Source organism: Amborella trichopoda, chromosome 9 (assembly GCF_054954075.1).
Source record: "Amborella trichopoda isolate Santa Cruz 75 chromosome 9, AtrichopodaSantaCruz75HAP2 v2.0, whole genome shotgun sequence".
NCBI lineage: Eukaryota > Viridiplantae > Streptophyta > Magnoliopsida > Amborellales > Amborellaceae > Amborella > Amborella trichopoda.
The window spans coordinates 52991508-53011895 of record NC_142344.1 but is presented as its reverse complement, the minus strand read 5'-3'; positions in this window follow the sequence as shown (position 1 = coordinate 53011895).

The following is a 20388-nucleotide window of genomic DNA, read 5'->3' as shown; positions in this document are numbered from 1 at the left end:
ATCTTTGAGCAAATGACCAATACTAATGCAATGCTCTCAGACATCGTTGACATTACAGGAAATCAGGTGCATTAAAAAATTGAGTTACCTTATAATCGCATTCCAGAGTTGGTCTTTCAGGAGTTTGTTCAATTGTTAGCAGGTCTCCAAGAAGTTTATATCCCAAACAATGCTTCATATGACGTTGTTTGGAACCATGCTCCGGATGGAATGTTTTCGGTTAAGTCCATGTACAAGCTATTATTTCATGATCGATGGACATGGACTTTGTCAGAAGTTGCAATCGTTTGGAAATGGCCCGTGCTACCCAAGGTCAAAGTTTTTTTATGGTTAGCAGCACAAGATAAGATTCTAACTGTTGATAACATCATCAAACGTAGTAACATCTTGCCTGATATTTATTTATTGTGTAAGAGTGATGCCAAATCAAGAGCTCATTTATTTTTGCACTGTCCTTTTACACAAAAGATTTGGCATTAGTTTTTTGCACGATTGGGGGGTACACTGGTGATACCTGCGAATGTTAAGGGGATCTTATCACATTTAGTAGCCTCTTGGGTACCAAAAACAGGTCTAATATTATGGCAAATTTCGAGAGGATGATTCTCTGGGAACTTTGGAATGAGAGAAATCGAAGGATCTTTGAGGCGTGCTCTTTGTCTGTAGAGAGTATTTTGGATAAATTATACAGTCAATTTGGCTCTCCTATTTAACGACTAAGGAAGGAAAAGATGTGCAAGAGGTGGATGTGAGGCGGATGTGAGAAGGAACTTTTCTAATATTCTCCAATTTAAGCTATTTTCTACTAAACCGTTGGGAAGATGGACACCACCATCTTTGGGACTTTTTAAACTAAATTTTGATGGGAGTTCTATAGATAATCCAGGTCCTACTGGTTTATGTAGAGTGGTAAGAGATTGGAATGGGTCTGTGATTTTCTCATATGTTGGGCCGTTGGGTGTTAATACTGTTAATTTTGTGAAGAATATGACTTTTCTTTATGGTTTAAAGGTTTTTGCTGCCAAGAATTTTGGTGTGCCTTGTGTGGTGGAGGGTGATTCGCTCAATGTCATCAAGTGGTGTACAATGGAACAAAAATCACCATGGGTTTTCCGATTCTTTCTATTGGAGCTTTTGGACATTTCTACGACGTTCTGTTGTTCTTTTGTACATGTCTACCGTGAAGCGAATGTATTAGTTGACCATCTTGCCAAAGGTGGGATTACTTTTAGTGAGACTATGGTCTCTGATTCTGTAATTTCTTTTAGTGCTTGGTCAAAAAAATTTTGAACTTCCATCAAAAAAAGGTATACCCGTCAGGTCCCAGGTACATTGCTACCCCTAGCTAAAAGGGAGGGTGGCTTAGACATAAGAGCACTCAAATTGATGAACATTATTACGTTCAAAGCGGTGGTAGGGAAGCTCTAGAATCTAAATGTTGATTGACAAATATGGGATAGATCTCGATCTCTCTGTAATTCAAAGCCCTAGGTAGAGAACGGCTTCATCTCGTGTATGGACGGCGGAAGACCACAATAGCACTATGTTCCTTAGATACTGGAATTTCAACAAGGAGATCAAACTATTCCTTTGCTTCTGAGTTATTTGCTGAGGTGGATCCCCAAGCTGAGGTGAGCAGTGAGGTCACAAGAGAGAGGAATAAATCATAGTGGAATATTCAATGTAGTATAAAGAAGGAAAAAGTTGTTTGGTGAAATTTTTCTTTTTGAAAAATTATAAATGTTGTTTTTTTAATTTCTATCTTTGTCGTCCATTTAAACTTTTAATGGATGTAACATTTTTTTACATCCATCTTAGAGATTGACATTAGTTAGACAAGGGATGGCACAGTAATAGGTGAGTTGGCTGACTCACCTAAACCGTGTCTAAACCGTGTCCATAAAAGAAGGAAAATTGTTTCATGCAGCAGGGAAGGCATAACTACATTTGTGGTCCCCAAGTATAAGCATCCATCTTTAAGATGGATGCAAATAGGTGGTCCATTGAAAAACAATTGAAATTAATTATCAAAATATTTTTTTAATAGAATTATTATTTCTAATTTTCAAATTTATTTATTTTTTCATATTTATGATCTCCATGTTTGATATTACATGTCATTAAAAATTATGTCCAAAAATCCATCTCAAAAATAGATTTTCAAAAGGTGACTCATTTCTACATGGACTCATAGAGACCATGTCCATAAAAGAATGTCAGATCAGTTTATAAAGTAGTTCACTAGTCTAATAGGATTCATGCAATAAGTGTACCACTCCCTACAGAGAGAAGATCAAATTATATGAAAACTCATAGCACCAGAAGAATATACAGTGAGCTCCCTCTGCATATTGTTACTTTCAGAAAAACACAAAGATTTGGATAATGGCCTAGCTAAGGCATGGACACTCTTATCCCCCACAAAGTGCAAGCTTTCTCATGGTTACTGGGACAAGGTGAAGTTGAAGTAAGGGCACTACTTCAATATTTAAAGTAATACTAATATTTAAAGGATAAATACTGGTAAAAGGAGAATCACAAAATATAATTAGATGGTATAGAGATGAAGTTAACTTTCCATGGAAAATAACCCCAATTATACAGGAGACCAGAAACATCCTTGCAGGCTGTGACATTCAAAATTGCAGATTGCTACGTAGAGGCAAATATGGAGGCAGATGGTTTGGCTAAGCAGGATGCTAACCCCTACCTGGATTTGAATTGTGACTTGGTTTGACTCTTAATTTTTTTTTTAATTTCTTAATCCAATGTATACAAAAAAAAAAATTAAGTAGTGAAAAGTCCTAACATCCAAAAAAAATGAAGTCTTAAATTTTATTAAATGTTGGAAGCTGATAAGGTGATTAGAGTACATGGAGGTTACTGTTACTTATAACCTTTGGTATATAGATTGTACGCTATGAGACCATTTACCTTTCGTATATAGAGGTTACAGTTATTTATAACCATTTGATGTAAAATTCGACAGTTAGGGTATGTCACAAAGCTCGAAAAACTTACTTTGAACTTTGAGCTTGGTCAATGGAGTAAATACAGCAACCCAATATTACATCCGATAGTCATATTACTTGTGACCTCCATGTATCAAATATAAGTAGCCTTATTGTATATTTTACCTAAGAATAAATACCTAATCCAACAGAAAAATAATGTTAACAGTCTCAAAATAATAATTAAGATTGTGCATAACATCTTGTTTGTCATTTTTGAAACCAAAATTGATGGAAAAACTAACTACCAGATGTTCTCTAAAGATGCAACATTGACTGGGGAGATGGCTCCTAACTTACTTCAACCAACCCTAGAGAAACAAATTATAATTGGTCAAAAATTGAACCCTTTTAAAGTGATTATAAATTAGTAGTATTGTAATTGATTTCTCACATACATAGTCAGATTAAAAGATATATCAAGCTAAAGAAAATGAAAATAGTGTTTCAATTTTGGCATATGTATTATATATATGTAATAATTAAGGGTGTTTTAACCACCATCACTACTATCATCATCGGAGCCTTTTTCCCAACTATTTGAAAAACTGCAATAAAAATGCCCTTTTATGGCCACGAAAAATAGGAAGCGTAAAGTGGAATTGGACACTGACGTTAAATTTTGCATCCCCATATACATTAGCAATATAATTGCATGTTAATATGCTAATTCTGTGGTCCCATATGCACATATTAACATCACTATTCTATTCCCCACTGACTTACCCAAAAACAAAATAACTATTCTATGGTTCTATTTGCACTTAGGGCATCTGGACCGTCCATGTTCATATATAATCCAATCAAGCAGTGTGGATTTCAGTGAGTTCTTGAATGTAAGCCCCACACTGGGCATCACTCGGAGGGATCACAAGAACAGGCGGCCCATATAAGCCAGGCACAGGGAAAGTCCCATGAGCCCTACACAGTGAACCATTTATAGCATTGAATACATAGTTTATAATATGGGTGCAGTTGGCATATGGATGCATCCGTAGGTGTAGAGGTAAGGCGTACCTTCAAATTTTACATGGTATATAATGTTGATGTAAAATGTTCTTATGATTATCTTAAAATATTTTTTTATATCTAATTATAAAATTTTAAATTTCAAAAATAGTTAAAATCAAGCAGAACTATAAACATATGAAAATCTTGAAAATGGACTAGATAATATATTGTAAAATGCACTATTTCTGAGACTTAAAAATCTTTTTATTTTTCGTAGTCATACATCTTGATGTCGAGATGATTAATCAAATGGTGTTTTAACATTAAAACTACCCTTTTCGATGGATTTTTGAGGGGCATCCGTAGTTCTACATTATAAAGTAGCATCCTTATATAAACTTTTTCCTTATAATATAGGATGCAGTTTATAAAAGGTGTCCCTCACCAAACCTGTTAAAAGATGTATTCTAGTGTCAAAAATCACCAAGATAGCTTGAAATTTTGCTTTTCCTTAACTATGAATTTGAAATTCCAAAAAACAGTGCAAATTGAGCAAAACAATAAATACTTGAAAATCTTAAAAATAGATGTTACAGATAATGTATTACAAGATGCACTATTTTTAAAGGCTTTCTACCATCAGAACATCCCTTTTTTTATTACTTTTTGAAATACAATTTATTTTTATTAGGGTGAGGTTTGTATAGTGTTGCCTCCTGATAATGTGAAATAAGGCACAACTACAAAATTTACTTAGAGATGTCGTTTTGGTGTCAAAAAGCTTTTTTTGGCTTGAAACCAAATCTCTTTTCATCCTTAGTTATAAAAATTTAAAAAATATTACAAAATGAGCAGATAAAAAACACCTAAAATCTTAAAATTAGACGGTCTAGACAACTTGTTACAAGATGCACTATTTTTTGTACTTGAAATTCTTTTTTTTTTTCCTTATGTCCATACATCCCAAGGTCAGGATGATCGTTCAACACCAAAACACTCTCCTATATAGGATTTTGAGGTGCACCTCACTTCAATAGTATAAGGTTGCAACCTTAAATAAATGTTTTTCCTTTTTATTATTATGTAAATTTGGTATAATTGTTTTCTTGCAATAGAAAGCAATTGATCTAGCTCTCTTAAACTGGACCTCCACTCTAATCCTTATCACGAGGTACAGTTTGGATGAGCCAATCTTAATTGATGATTTAATTGGATGGACGGTCCAGATTTAAAGATGAGTGCCATTCACCGCTCCCCTAATATGAGGTCTTCAGTGGTTCTTAGAATGTCAAAGCTAAGTTGGTCCTCTCTTATAAATGTATTACATGGCTTTTATATAACCATAACTTTAACTTTAAAAGGATTAACGTGCACGTTTTCTTCTCCACATATATGATATGATTTATTCTCATTTTGTTAATAATGACGGCTCTTAAATTGAGGCTGGGTATTTTTTTTACTTTAGTTATTTAAAAAAGTTTAAATTACTACATAACCACTTATATAATTCGGGCCTTGACACAAGATTAGGGTTTTCTCTCTTTAATGTAAGCATGGGACCCAAGCATTTACACCTTGTATGCATTATCAATTGCCACTAAATTCCTTTCTTGTTGAATTCAAAGGCTTTAGTTACCAAAGCCCCAACAAGACATAGAGTCTTAGTTACTCTCATGTTTAAAAAATTAGTGATCAGAATCGGAACTGATTGATTTAGATTGGGAGTCAGTTGGGCCAATCTGGATCTTGTAACATATTGAAAATCGACCAGTTCAGGCCAGTCTGTACTGGTTCTATGACAGAACCGACCAGTTCTACCAATGAACCGGTATGAACAGGCTCCACCTTTTTTCTTATTTTTTTTATCTTTTTTAATTACTGAACAGGCTGATTCATGATATAATCAGCGTGTTCTGTCAGAGAATCGGTCAGAACTAGCCCTACTTTTCATTTTTCTCAAATTTTTAATTTTTTTTGGGTCACCAAATCGGCAATCTGCTGAATTGGATTGGGAATCCAGAAGGGGGATCCTGGTCACCGAACCATTTGTTTAAAACATTGATTTCTCTAACTGGCAATTAAAAGAAAATTTTGTAATGGACCTCAAACCCCAATAAAGAGTATATAGAGACAGAGGGAGAGGGGCAAGGAATCCAAAAAGAGAAAGGAGCTTCACCAAAAGTGACTAGACACTCTATCTACTGCTTGATTGACTTGCCTAATGATGCATGAGGCAATGCTTATGATGTTAGTGTCCTTCTTAATCTCTTCCACATGTATAGGATTGGGGGGCCTATTTTGCCTGTTGATTTGAGGTGTCCTAGTGACTTATTATTTGAGGAATTAATGGGTATATCCCTCTAAAGTAATGTCCCTTTTACTTACCTCATTACATTTATACCCGATGTATTCATCATTTTCCAAAGAAGATAAAAATGCTCAAAATTCGGATTTTGTATATTCAAAGGGCCAAAAATACTAGGAACCATTGAAGACATCAGATTTTCAAAATTCAAAATTTTTCTGATGAAGGAATAATCTCGGATTTTCATTTTTTTTTTTTTTTTTTTGAAAGACAAATACAAAACAAGTTCAACAATCCAGAAACAACAACGGATTTTCCAAATCCGAGGTTTGTTTATTAAACATCAATACACAAACAATTTTGGATATTCAAATTCCAAAGTTTTCCTTTTGAATGAAAATTAATTTGAATACTTCAGACGACCGAATTCCAAATTTAGGATATTTTTAGAAAAAAAGTTCAAACAAATGGATAAAATATGTATGAACATAATTGGTACTTCTCTTGTAGTGATGAGACATAGAGGGTTTGTTGTGTTTGTTACAGTTGCACCCATTTTGGCTACCTGCCTCCACTGTCTATTATTAATACAAATAAAAAGTACAGAACAAACCATTTTGTAGCATGATTGATTAAGGAAAAGTTGTGTACTATGGTATTGTGGTTGGACCCACCATTTTACTCCTGATGTTTTTCTGAAATTCACTGGTGCACTATTCCATTTCTCTCAGTCTCACATGTGAGATTTGAGGTCTTTTGTTGAAGGACACGGTTTTTGAGTTCCCTGACTCATACTATTTTCATGCAAGACCCCTTGAACACCCATTATTTGCATCGATCTTGGATCCAAATTTGTAGTTATCCATGATCTACACTACGATGATCATGAATATAAAAAATAAAATATTTTTATTAGAACATTTTCCTATCTATCGGATAGGAATATGTAGTTGTAGATGTGCATCTTAAAGATGGATGTTTGTGATTGTGAGGGCTAATGAGTATGCTGACTCACTAAACACCTAATCTTACTTCAATATGTTACAAATACTATAAATACTGCAAAAAAAATAAGATAAGTCATGTTGGCTTTTCAGCCCTTGAAAGCTAAACCCTAGAGAATCTCTCCTTTTTGGTTGAGGTAGACCTTGATTGAGGGTGAAACTGATCAATCAAGGTCAATATTATTGGAAATAGTGGGCGAAATAGGCAGAAAATTTATTGTTTCTCAAATAATATGTAGAGGTAACAAAATGGAGCATTAGTCATCTTGATTTCAGGCACTAAAATTTCACTTACAAGACTCTTTTGGCAGTAAGTGTTAATTTGAGCTCTCAAAAGAAAATTTGTCCTCAGAAAGAGAGGATTGGATATTATATATTATATAGATATGCATAAATACAACAAGATCTAGATAAAAAGAGCGGATTGAATATTATATATTATATAGAAATGCATAAATACGACAAGATCTAGAGCACTAGAGTCGTCTTTTTGTTTCAAATGAGAGAATTCAAAACGAGGCAAAATGGTATTTCAAACGAGAACTTGGAGTCTCACATGTAGAGAGAATAAATGTCTTTTCACCTTCATCCCAATATGACATATCAATGCTCTTGAAGAGTTGTGACTCGACATTAACAGCCGTAAAACAACTCATCAGTTAACAAATTTTATATGCGACATGATACCCAACAATCGTGGTGGTTCGGGTTCCAAAAAGTGATCCCTTACACCCAAAATCGTTCATCTTAGTGGGCGTTGTGGCCCTTATTTGTGCTACCAAACAATGCTTAGTGCTCTCATAGGAGCTCCCACCGTGGGAAATTACCAAAGATGCCCCCAAGACAGATTCAAACCTGGTGAAAATCTTTAGACTTCTCAGAGTTGTGTGCTGAAAAAGAATACTTTAAAAAAAAAAATTATTGATTTTCTCCATCATTGACATTTTTTTTACCAATATTAATTTTATTGAGAGAAGGAATTACAGAAAATGAATTACATCATCAAAATCAATTTAAAAAAGCAAAATAAACCACTCTTAACGAGGGAATGTGCCTGATAATTGGCCTCCTTATAAATGTGATGAAAAAAAATAGTCAAAAGCTCGTAAATCTAGAATCTCAAGTCACACTAATCTAACCACCCAAAGCACCTTCTGTTCTTTATTACACCACTTGATAATCGCTCTCAACAGCACAACAAGTCCCCACTGATCTACTTTTGAAAAGCCTTAGACCAAGAAATAGTGCTAAAATTTCGGCATGGTGTAAATGCACTGTAGTCCAATATGGTCCATAGTAGTATCCAATGGAGTGGTATGCAATACACTACTATTGTATGTTATGCTTGCCCTTCAAGATATAGACTTATTGTTGGTCCGCTTTTATCATTTTGCACATAACATCAACATCATCATCAGAATAATTTATGGATTTAAAAAAAAAAAAAGTAAGAAGAAACCTAGAATTGCAGGGAATAAAAAAAGTGAGAGGAACATAGGGACCACCCCTCTGGTTTTAACTTTTCATAAGTGCTTAAATCATATCAAAAAATTCTAACGTTTTCATTCGAAAAGGCCGTCTTCATGTAATAATGGGTATGCATGTGTACACGTACCCTTTTCCTTTCAAAAGGTGCCCCACCAGAATCGCACTGTGCCTCCCCTTACATGTACTAGTTTTCTTTCATCAAGGGTGGCAACAGCTCGGGCCTGGGCGTGGGCCGGGGTCAACCAAGCCCGGCCCTTATTCATATAAGGCCAACCCAGCCCTACAAGATTAGGGCTGAGCCAGGTCAGGCCAAAAATAAATTAAAAAAAATTTTAAAATTAAAAAATTAAAAAAAAATTAAAAAATAAAAAAGAGCCGAGCTAGGCCAAACTGGTCAACCATAGCCCTAATCTGGCCCTAGAATTATTTTTTTAGGGCCGGGCGGCCTGACCTACTGCCAACCCTTTCATAGAGAGAGGCAAGTAATTAGAGGAGAGAGACACTTATTTGAACATTCAAAAGACTCTAGAGAGAAAGAGAGGGTTAAAAAAAAAGAAAAAAGACAGAGAGAGAGTCACATATTTGAATACGAGAGAGAAAGTTATTTGAATGAGAGAGAGGGGGTAACAAACACGTGATGAAGATGAAACACCTGTCACGTTTACAAAGGTGAGGCAATTGTGCTTAAAAAAGGGCGTGAAATATTTTTATATGCTGGAGACCGATGGTTTAAAAAATGGATCGGTGCTTTGGATCGGATTCTTAAAAAATCGATCCGGATCTGTGAATCAGCGATCCGGATCGAGAATCAGGTGAATCTATCAGAATAAAGCTTTCAAAAAATCCGAAAAAATTATTATAATTCATTATAAATATTGTTTTTTAGGAATTCAATAAGAAATGAGGGTACTTCATTAAGAATTTTCATGTTTTTGAATGAATATGCGAATATTAATATGTTCTTTCCTTGTATGAACCGCCATTCAGCATTTAATTTACATCACACAAAAGGATAAACATAGAATTATCATGGAATAAGTATATCAACATACATGAATTACAATAAAGCATAAAATTAGTAACATATGATCTAAAAATAAAGTGATAGATGACGTTATTGTTCTTCTTGGTCACGCTGGTGCCATTGATTGAATTCGTTTAACAATTCATTGATTCGATCTAAAAACGAATCATCGATATTAGCAAGCGTCTGACTATTCCCAAATCCCTGAGTGTTAGTGTTTTGTTGTGTTCCCAATCTAAAATCCCCGAAGATTGTCCATCTTTCATGCTCACATGCACTGTCGTGCTCATCCCTAAACTGTTGCTGTTGGGACTCGATATGTAAATAGTATGGCTGGGATAGGGTGGCCTCAGAATCATCATCTCTCTCATTTTCTCTTTGAATAATATGGATTCAAAAAAAAATTAACAAATTTTCAAAACAATCGATCATGGATTAAAAAAAAAAAATCACAAATTTTCAAAAAATTCTATCATGGATTACAAAAAAAAATTCGATCATGGATTAAAAAAAAAAAATCACAAATTTTCAAAAAATTCTATCATGGATTACAAAAAAAAATTCGATCATGGATTAAAAAAAAAAAATCACAAATTTTCAAAAAATTCAATCATGGATTACAAAAAATTTGATCATGGATTACATAAAATTCGATCATGGATTACATAAAATTCGATCATGGATTACAAAAAAAAACAAACAAAAAAAAACAAAAAATTCGATCGTGGATTACAAAAAAAGAAAAAAACAATTCGATCATGGATTACAAAAAATTCAGTCATGGATTACAAAAAACTCTATCATGGGTTACAAAAAAAACAAAAAACAAAAAACAAAAAATTCGATCATGGATTACAAAAAAAAAAAAACAAACATTTCGATCATGGATTACAAAAAAAAAACAAACATTTCGATCATGGATTACAAAACATTCGATCATGGATTACAAAAAATTCTATCATGGGTTACAAAAACAAAAAATTCGATCATGGATTACAAGAAAAAAAAACAAACATTTCGATCATGGATTACAAAAATTCGATCATGGATTACAAAAAATTCTATCATGGGTTACAAAAAAAAAAAAAAAACAAAAAATTCGATCATGGATTACAAAAAACAAAAAAAAAAAATCGATCATGGATTACAAAAAAATCAATCAAGTATTGCAAAAAAAAAAAAATTCCGTACGGGACTCGCCGATTCCGTACAGTGAATCGGCGAGTCACTGTGCAGAATCTTCCGGTTCTCTCTAGAACCGAGAACCGAACGATTCTCGATTTTTTCGCCGATTCGATCCGTCCATGGCGATTCCCAAATCGAACCGGGCGAGTTCGGTTCGACTAGGCGTTTTTTTAAACACTGCTTGAGACCGAAGCCGTGAAGCATGCCCAGTTTGAGTGCCCATTTCCACTGCCCCTTATAATTCCCCTTGCTCTCTCTCTCTATCTCTAGTGCCCGCACATTGCATCTCTCTAGTGCCCGCACATTGCATCTCTCTCTCTCATAATATGAGGGGGCATCCCTGAACTAAAACGAGGAAAATGAGCTTAGCAACAAACATTTTGTGAAGGACGACGGCATGAGTGCCTCGAGAGCCCCTTAACTCCAAATAAAGACAACTACCATCATCCTCATAAATTACTACATCCAAATCCTCTCTCTCTCCCTCTCTCTCTAAAAAAATAGCCCGGGTTTAATTGGTTAGCACTTCACGGTTTGCAACGCTACACTCAATTCCTACAAAGGGTAAGGGCCTTCTCCTCACTGACTCACCGATAAAAAAAAAGAAAGAAAATAAATCTCTCTCTCTCTCTCTTTTTTTATACCATCATCCTCAAAAATGACTAATCCCTTATATCCAAAATCTCTCTCTCTCTCTCTTTAGCATTCTTCAAAAACTCTCTCCCTAGGGGAGTAATTTTATGGAATAGTAGTACAATAATATAATGGAACAATCTTAAAAAAATCATGTTAGGGCCATTTGTTTGACCCTAACTTTTAGATATATATTGTTTTCATTCGATGAGCAATAATAAATAAATAAAGGGTTTCGTTAGACTACTCTTACATATAAGGTATATATTTAATGTACTCAACATTTTTGGACATTTAATACTCTTATCATATAATGCAGTAACTTTTTGTTTATGAGTATTTTTAAGTAATTAGTCCATGGCAGAGTCGAAATTCATAGTAAAAACAAAAGTATTTATTAACTATAGTGGATAGTGAAAGCATTGTCATGATGTGTGACATCACCTTATTGAGCATTAATTGTTTTTTAACTATTAATATAATGTCACTAGTTTTTTATAAAAATATTCATTTTACTCCTCTTAATGACCAAAAATGCATTTTCTTTGAAAATTTTGTATTACAAATAGCGTTCATAAAAACGAACCGGAACAGTTAACAGGACCTAGGCTTGGAAATGGTCTAACCGGTAAACCGGCCGATTCAAGTGCTCTAACCGAGCAAACCCCGGGCGGTCCAAAAAGTGTTGAAATAAATAAAAAAATCTATTAAAATATGAAAAACATATAAAGAACTATTAAAACAAAACACATTCAAATGAAGTTGAAATTTAATGAAAAAAATGGATTTTAACCCATTTTAATGAGAATTTATATACTTTATTGTATTTTATTTTTAAAAAAAATACCGGTTGATCACCCTAGCGGCCTAAAACCAGAATCGAGCGGCCTAAAACCAGAATCGGCCACTGGCCGGTTTCGATCTAACTGGGCGATTAGCTGTTAGATTAGGCGATTTTGTGAACAATGATTACAAATCAATGGTTTCTAAGTGTCAAAAAATTTTGAGGACTTTAAGAGACTACACCACAAATGGTGTAGCATAATAAAAAAAAATACACATAATAAAAAAGTATTTTTCTAGCCTAATTAATATGGCATAAATATATCTATAACAATTTTTTTTATTTTTAATGTTTATATCTACGACATTATCTATGACAGATATAACCATTTGAAACAAGAAAATTGCCAGTATGTTTGTATGTAGGAGAGAGAAAGAGAGGATAATGTTCATGGGAACGTGATAAAGCATGCACCTTAGGGAGCTTCCATATAAGATGGAGGTCTGGCCACGGATGTTATGGTACCATGTATATACAAACACATAGTAGTACATGACCAAACCAATGCTAATTCAATATGGATGGCATTCCTATTCGAGAATATCGTTATGTAGTTGATAGTGCAATCCAGCTAACAAATATACATGCATTATTGTCAATTGACAAGCTACCTAGGTAGCATGGACATGCGGGCTCATGTCATTTTGCACTCATCAAGACAACAACGATGAGAAACCCATTTAACATCAATATTTTTTAATACATCTTATATAAATCTCATTACAAAAGTATTTAATATCAACTAAAATCTCACCTATTTTTAATAATGAATACAATATGATTTCTAAAAAACCAATTTTAATATTAGCGTTTCTTACCATAGCAAATGTTCACAGTTATCTGTGTCTTTCTTAGCTAAAAAACATATGAGATTGTATATAATAAGATCATTTACTTCTGGTACAAGGAGCTCAAAATTACTTATATCTATCTGATGTAAAATCTAGTAGCATAGTTGTATCACAAATTTCAAAAAAATGTCTTTTACAGTATGAACCTCGTTAATAGAATAAATGCAGTCACCCAATTTTACATCCCATAGTCAAGATTAATTTACCACCTTATACCAAAAGCAAATAGTTTCCCTATATACTTTTCCAACACTTAGTTGTGGATGTAAAGAAAATAACTAATCCTCTTCAAATGCAATGAGAAAACCCTAATAGCCCTGAGCTTTCCTCATCTAAATCACATAAGGCCAATCCTCTTCTTAGCCAGAGGCACCTTCCTTTTTCTTCTTCCTCTTTGTTTTTTTCCTTTTTTTTTTTTTGATAAGTCATTGGAGAAGACACGTCCCTATTTGTTTTTTCAGATAGATCAGGGAGTTTGCTTTTTTAAGATGTTAGCAAGATTGAAAACCACAACGTGATAACGTGGTACGAGGGTGTTATTGGTTCAAAATTAAATGACCACCGTACTGCTCATCAGTGAATATTCTAACCCATCTCATTTTTATTTGGGTTAGGTTACCTATACCTTGCTTCCCCTTTTATTGATAAGTCATTGGAGAAGACATGTCCCCACTTGTTTTTTCAGATAGATCAAGGAGTTAGCTTTTTTAAGATGTTAGCAAGATTGAAAACCACAACGTGATAACGTGTTACGGGGGTGTTATCGGTTCAAAATTAAATGACCACCGTACTGCTCATTAGTGAATATTCTAACCCTTCTCATTTTTATTTGGGTTAGGTTACCTATGCCTTGCTTGCCCTTTTATTGATTCTAATTTGTGCCTAGGATCACTTTTGTTTTCTCCTTAATGTCACTTCCATTTGATTGGGGTATTTGATGAAATACGATAGTCAATTTAGTTAGTCCATGTGGGTGGGGTTACATTTGAAAAACACTCTTTAGTTTAGGTACCAAGAAGGTTGATACCTGGCTATGGTTTGAACCCATCTCAATCCTTATGAAAAGTTATCATCAAGTCAAAGGAGGGGTCTTCTCAGGAACTTCAATTAAATAAAAGTTAAATGATACAAAAAAACTCTGTTTCGTTTTGGTTTTGTTAATCCTATTTAGAAGAGTCACATATAAAATATGTGACCGACTCTTTCGTTTCTTTAGGCCACTTGCCATCTGTCGGAAGTTTCAGATTTAATACCGATATTTTTGCAACTAGTCAATTTAGTTAGTCCATGTAGATACGTGGCTACAGCTTGAACCCAACTCACTCATTTTGAAAAGCTCTAATCAAGGCAAAGCCGTTGTCACAAAACTTCATTCAAACATAGCTCCAACTGTAAAGAAGGTTAAGTTTAAATGTGGGCCTATTGAAATGTGATCCCCTACCTAAACCCATCAATTTAGGATATGAAACGCATTTCAAGTTACTCTAATGCCATTTCTGCTTTAGATCCATGATTTTGTTGCTTAAAAACTTGTGTAGATTTGATGATCTACAAACAATTAAAATAAATAGTATAAAATGTCCAAAAATAAATACTTAAGTAATTTTATTTTTAAGTTTCAAATTCTTTTTCTTTTTTTTTCAGATTTAGATCATCATGTGCAAGGTCCAAAATCGATCCTGCAGATGGATTTTTGAATGAGATGGCATTTGAACTGTGCATTGGCTAATGTTCCAAAACCCCAACCATTGAAAGAGAGAGAGACGGAGATTGTCATTGGTAGGGATTGCAATGGACCCGGTCCGGGTCCAGGTCCAGGTCCATGTGGACTTGACCCGGACCCAACCCAACCCCAATAGTGTTATTATTTAAATAATATTTAATATTTAATGATTTCTAATTAATTTTTAAATAAATATAATTATATATATTTAGTTATAATAACAAGGGTGCGGTTTGTATGGAGCCTACCTTCAAATAGTGTCGAGAACTGTGGTTTCAACATTGGAAATCTTTTTGATAGCCTTAAAACATGTTTTCATCTTTATTTATAAAGTTTAAAGCTTTAAAAATAGTATAGCTCGACAGATCTATGAAAACTTAAAAATCTTAAAAATTGACGGTCCAAAAATTCGTTACAAAATATACTATTTCCAAAACTTGAAATCCATTTTTTTCTCATGTCCATACATCTTGATGTCGAGTGATCAATTTGAAGATATTTGGGCATCAAAACAACCTCTTCTAGTGAAATTTATGTGGTAGGCTTTAATTTCATTATTTAGAGCCTCGACTCTATATAAACTTTTCCCTTTAAATAATATATGTATATATTTAACAATATTTTTAAATAAATTTAATTTTTATTTTTTGGGTCGAATTCAATCGGGTACGGGTCCGGTCTTGTGAGATGAATTAACATAATCATACGTTACGGTAGAGCCTATAATGATGTCAATTTATTTCTTATAGCCTATAAAATGTCAAAAATGTCAAGGTCATATATAACCTATAAGGAAAAAGTTTATATAAGTCGCAACTTTATACCATAGAAGTAAGGTGCCAAAGTTGAAAAACCTTCCAATAGATGATCTCAACCTCAATATGTATAGTATAAAGAAGAAGAAAAGAAATTTCAAGCTTTATAAATAGTTCTTATGACGAGTTATCTTGACCATCTATTTTCAAGAATTTAAAGTGTATAAATTTGATCAATTTGCACTGTTTTTTTTTGGAATTATAAATTTTATAATTCAAGTTGAACATGGATTTTCATGCCATCGTAAGACTTCCAATACCGAAACTACATCTTCAAGCAAAATTTCAAGGTGTGCCACACTTGTATAAGGTGGGCATATTATACAAACCTCACCATGAAAATTATAGAATTGTATATCATAAAATCATTTACTTTGATACAAGGTCAAAACCATCCCTAGCCTGAGGAGTGAAGATCAAAAATTTTAGGGACTTTTGAGCATGATCAGTAGCATATCTGAGCCATCCGGTTTCACATCCAAGAGCCAATAATAACTGTCACATTTTATTTCCCATATATTTATGAGAGGACGGTAGCACCTCAAGCAAAGGTGTCAAAACTGGTCGAAATAAGAGTAGATCAAATATTTTGGAATATTAAGTTTCGGTATAATAGAATACCTAGTGGGATGGTTAATCAATATCTCTCCCTTTTGCAAAATTTGGCCCACGTTTTTCTAGAAGTGCAGGTGGTAGATGAAATAGCCTGGGAGTTAGAGAATGATGGATTGTTTTCAGTTAAATATGTGTATAAACTTTTTTTTCATGATCGGTAGTGGTGGACAGATTGTAGGTTGTCGGGTATACAGAAGTAGCCTATTCCACATAAGGTTCAAGCTTTTTTTTTTTTGTTGTTGGCAATGCAAGAGAGAATTTTAACTGTTCACAATCTTATTAAAAAGGGAAAAAGTACTACCAAATGTTTGTCTAATATGCAAAAATGATGGGGAATTGGGGACTCATTTATTTCTGCATCCTTACGCAATTATCATTTGTGGAACTTCTAAGACAGAAATCGGAGAACCTTCAAAGTTTTTTCTACCTTTGGATAGAATTTTGAATAATATCCTTCACACCTCTTGGAGTTGGTTTTCTATTACAAAAGAAAGGTGGGGGATCTCTGAAATTGATGTACGTCTGAATGTTTCGAATCTTTTAAATATGAGGCGGATTAATAGCTGTCCGAAGACTTTTTGGACTCCCCTGCTATTTGTAAGTTGCTATAAACTAAATTTTGATGGAAGCTCTTTTGACAATTTATGTGCATCGTATTTGAGAGGAGTGGCTAAAGATTGGAATGGGAATGCCTTATTTGCTTATGCAGGACCTTGTGCAGTGGTTTCCGCTAATACCGCTGAAATGGCTTCACTTCTACCGGCATGACATTAAGGGGGGAGCTTTGTGTGGTTGAGGGTGACTCCTTAAACACGATTCAACGGTGCAAAACGGAGTGGCGTGTCCCATGGGAGGTGCATCAGTTGTGACAGCAAATTTGGATTTGACTGATAAGTTGGAGGTCTCCTTTCAACTAAAACTAAAAAGTATAATTAAAAGTATAATTAGATCAGTTGTTCTTAGTTCGTATTAAAAAGTATTTGTTGTATTAAGAAATATCTTTTTTTTTTTTGACAAGAAATACTTGTTGTAATTTTTTTTACGATAAAATATGATATTTATTATATTATTTTTTTTTTTTTTTACAAGAAAAAAAAGAAGATGTTATATTACCTTTTTTTTTTTCGCTTGTTGTATTACTTTTTATTTTCTTTATTTCTTTTATCATATTATTTCCTTCATTTTAGTTTTTTTTTAAAGACAAAAGTAAAAACCTATCTTCTTCTTTTTTTTAATGAAGATAAATTTTAGCTTTTTTTTAAGACAAAAGTAAAAACCTATGTTCTTTTTTTATGATATTATTTTTTAAAAAAAAATTATGATATTATTATCTTTTTTCTTTTTCTTTTTGTATGAAGATAAATTTTAGTCTTTTTTTTAAGACAAAAGTAAAAACCTATCTCTTTTTTTTATGATATTATTTTTAAAAAAAAATTAAAAACAAAAAAATGAATTTTGCACAATAACATCCCAATTGGGATTCAAACTTGGAACATCACGCATAAGAACCAATGCTGCTAACCATGGCAACCCCTCACGTGCTACTAAAGAGTTTTGTACAATAATCACCTATATTATATGAATTTTCAATATAATATGGCTTAGCACAAATCCTACATCGAAGAATTGTAGAAAGTGTAGAAGGTATAAATACTTTTACAAAAGCTTTAACACTAGCGCCATGGAGAGAAAGGGTACACCAGTTATGATATTTTGAAAAAAATTACCAAAACGTCCTCATGTGACGACTCCTCTAGGATCGGACGATTTTCGGTTCTACAGAAGAATCGGCACGGGGTGCCCGATTCCTGCATCGATTCTCCTCTAGGATGAGACGATTTCCGGTTTTGTAGAAGAATCGACACGAAGTGCCCAATTCCTGTGACTCGGGCGAGTCCATTGCGACTTTCCGATTTTATAGAAGAATCGACACGGAGTGCCCGATTCTTGTGATTCGGGGCGAGTCCATTGCGACTCGCCAATTTTTAGAATCCTATTGCAGATGCATTGGCTAAAAAAGGGGTTACTATGGAGTCTATTGTGGTTGCTGATGACCTAAATTCCATTTTGTAACTTATTGTAACATCTTTTAGCCATTAATAATCAAAATTGCCGATTCGCCCGATTCTCTTTTAAGATCGGACGATTTCTGGTTTTGTAGAAGAATCGACACGGAGTGCCTGATTCCTGTGTCGACTCGGGTGAATCCGTTGCGACTCGCCGATTTTTAAAATCCTTTAGAGATGCATTGGCTAAAAAGGGTTTACTATGGAGTCTATTGTGGTTGCTGATGACCTAAATTCCATTTTGTAACTTATTGTAACATCTTTTAGCCATTAATAATACTTTCGGATATTGTCAAAAATAAATAAAAAAACCTTTGTCAGCCTTTTACCAAATCTAAATGTTCTATAAATCCAACCATAAGTCATGTTTAAATTACAAGTAGGACAACATCTTTTCTATATAAACTCTGATTCATTAAACTTTTGAAAAATCAAAACACAATTGATCTTAACGATCACGCACATCACATAGCACATTTTTGCGCCGATATTGAATGAAACGGCAGGGAAATATAAACCGCAAAAAACATTCAATACAAGTCAACATGGATAGTACATATGCACGCACACACACACACATAGCTTCACCAAAAGAAAAAAAGCATGTCAAACAAAAGTTTGACAAACCTAATCAAGTTATAGATTGTATATTATAAGACAATTGATCTTTAATAAGTCACCCGTATCCATCAAATGTCAAACCTAACAATTAGAGATGTATCATTTTTAGGTAGTCATTTTTCACACAATTTCAAACCAATTTTCTCATACATTAAACAGGATCGATGACACATCCAAGCCACAAGATTTTTACACCTAGAGGTGATTGTGACTTATTAATAAATGCTCTTATTTTATACTTTTGTCATCCTCCTTAGGGCCAAAGATAAAAACAAGAAACAGAAAAGTGGTTCTCAATTTGCTTATTTATTAAGAATAACAAAAGAATTGCCAAAGAATAGGGGGTATGGTGTGCTGATGTCATGCTCAGATAATATGAGGCATTGATGACATGCTTGCACTAAGAGGGGTCTTTTTGTACCTAAGAACAGGCTTTCATTGTGCTCTTGTAATGACATGTGATCTTTTTTTCTTTTGGGTGGTTAACCAGGGATCTTATACTACTTATCATGAATTTCCATACAAATAACCAAACTCGCTCCCGCTAAAAAAAATATGAAATTGTCTACAAAGAGACCATTTATATTTATCTTTTGCATATGGAGGTCAAATTAATTCCCATTCATTAAATTATCAAATTAGATGGCTTGGAGTCAGCCACGAGTCAGAGAATTTTATTTTATTTTTAAACTTTACACCTATTCAATGACACTCTTACAACCACCCATTTTGAAATTTAATAGACAAAAATGATTGAAACCTCCATATACAAAAGATAACGAAAAAAACTTATATAAAGTTGCAACCTTATAATGTAAAGGTATGAATGCACTTCAAAAATCCATCAGAAAAAGTAGTTTTAATGTTGAAAAATCATTTGATTGATCATCTCAACATCGACATGTAAGACCATGACAAATAAAAACATTTTTAAGTCTCAGAAATAAAATGCATTTTACAACATATTATCTATATCGTTCATTTTCAAGATTTTCATATGTTTAAAGATCTACTTAATTTTAACCATTTTTTAAATTTAATATTTTATAATTAGATATAAAAATAGATTTTGAGATAATCCTAAGAACATTTTACATTAAAATTATATGCCATGAAAAAATTTGAAGGCGCACCTCACCTCTACAGCACCTCTACAGCACATCTGTATGCCAACTTCACCCAAAGATAAATAGTCTCTATGTAGATAAATCCCAAAAATCACAGCTACTGACTTTTATCATTTTGAGAAGCA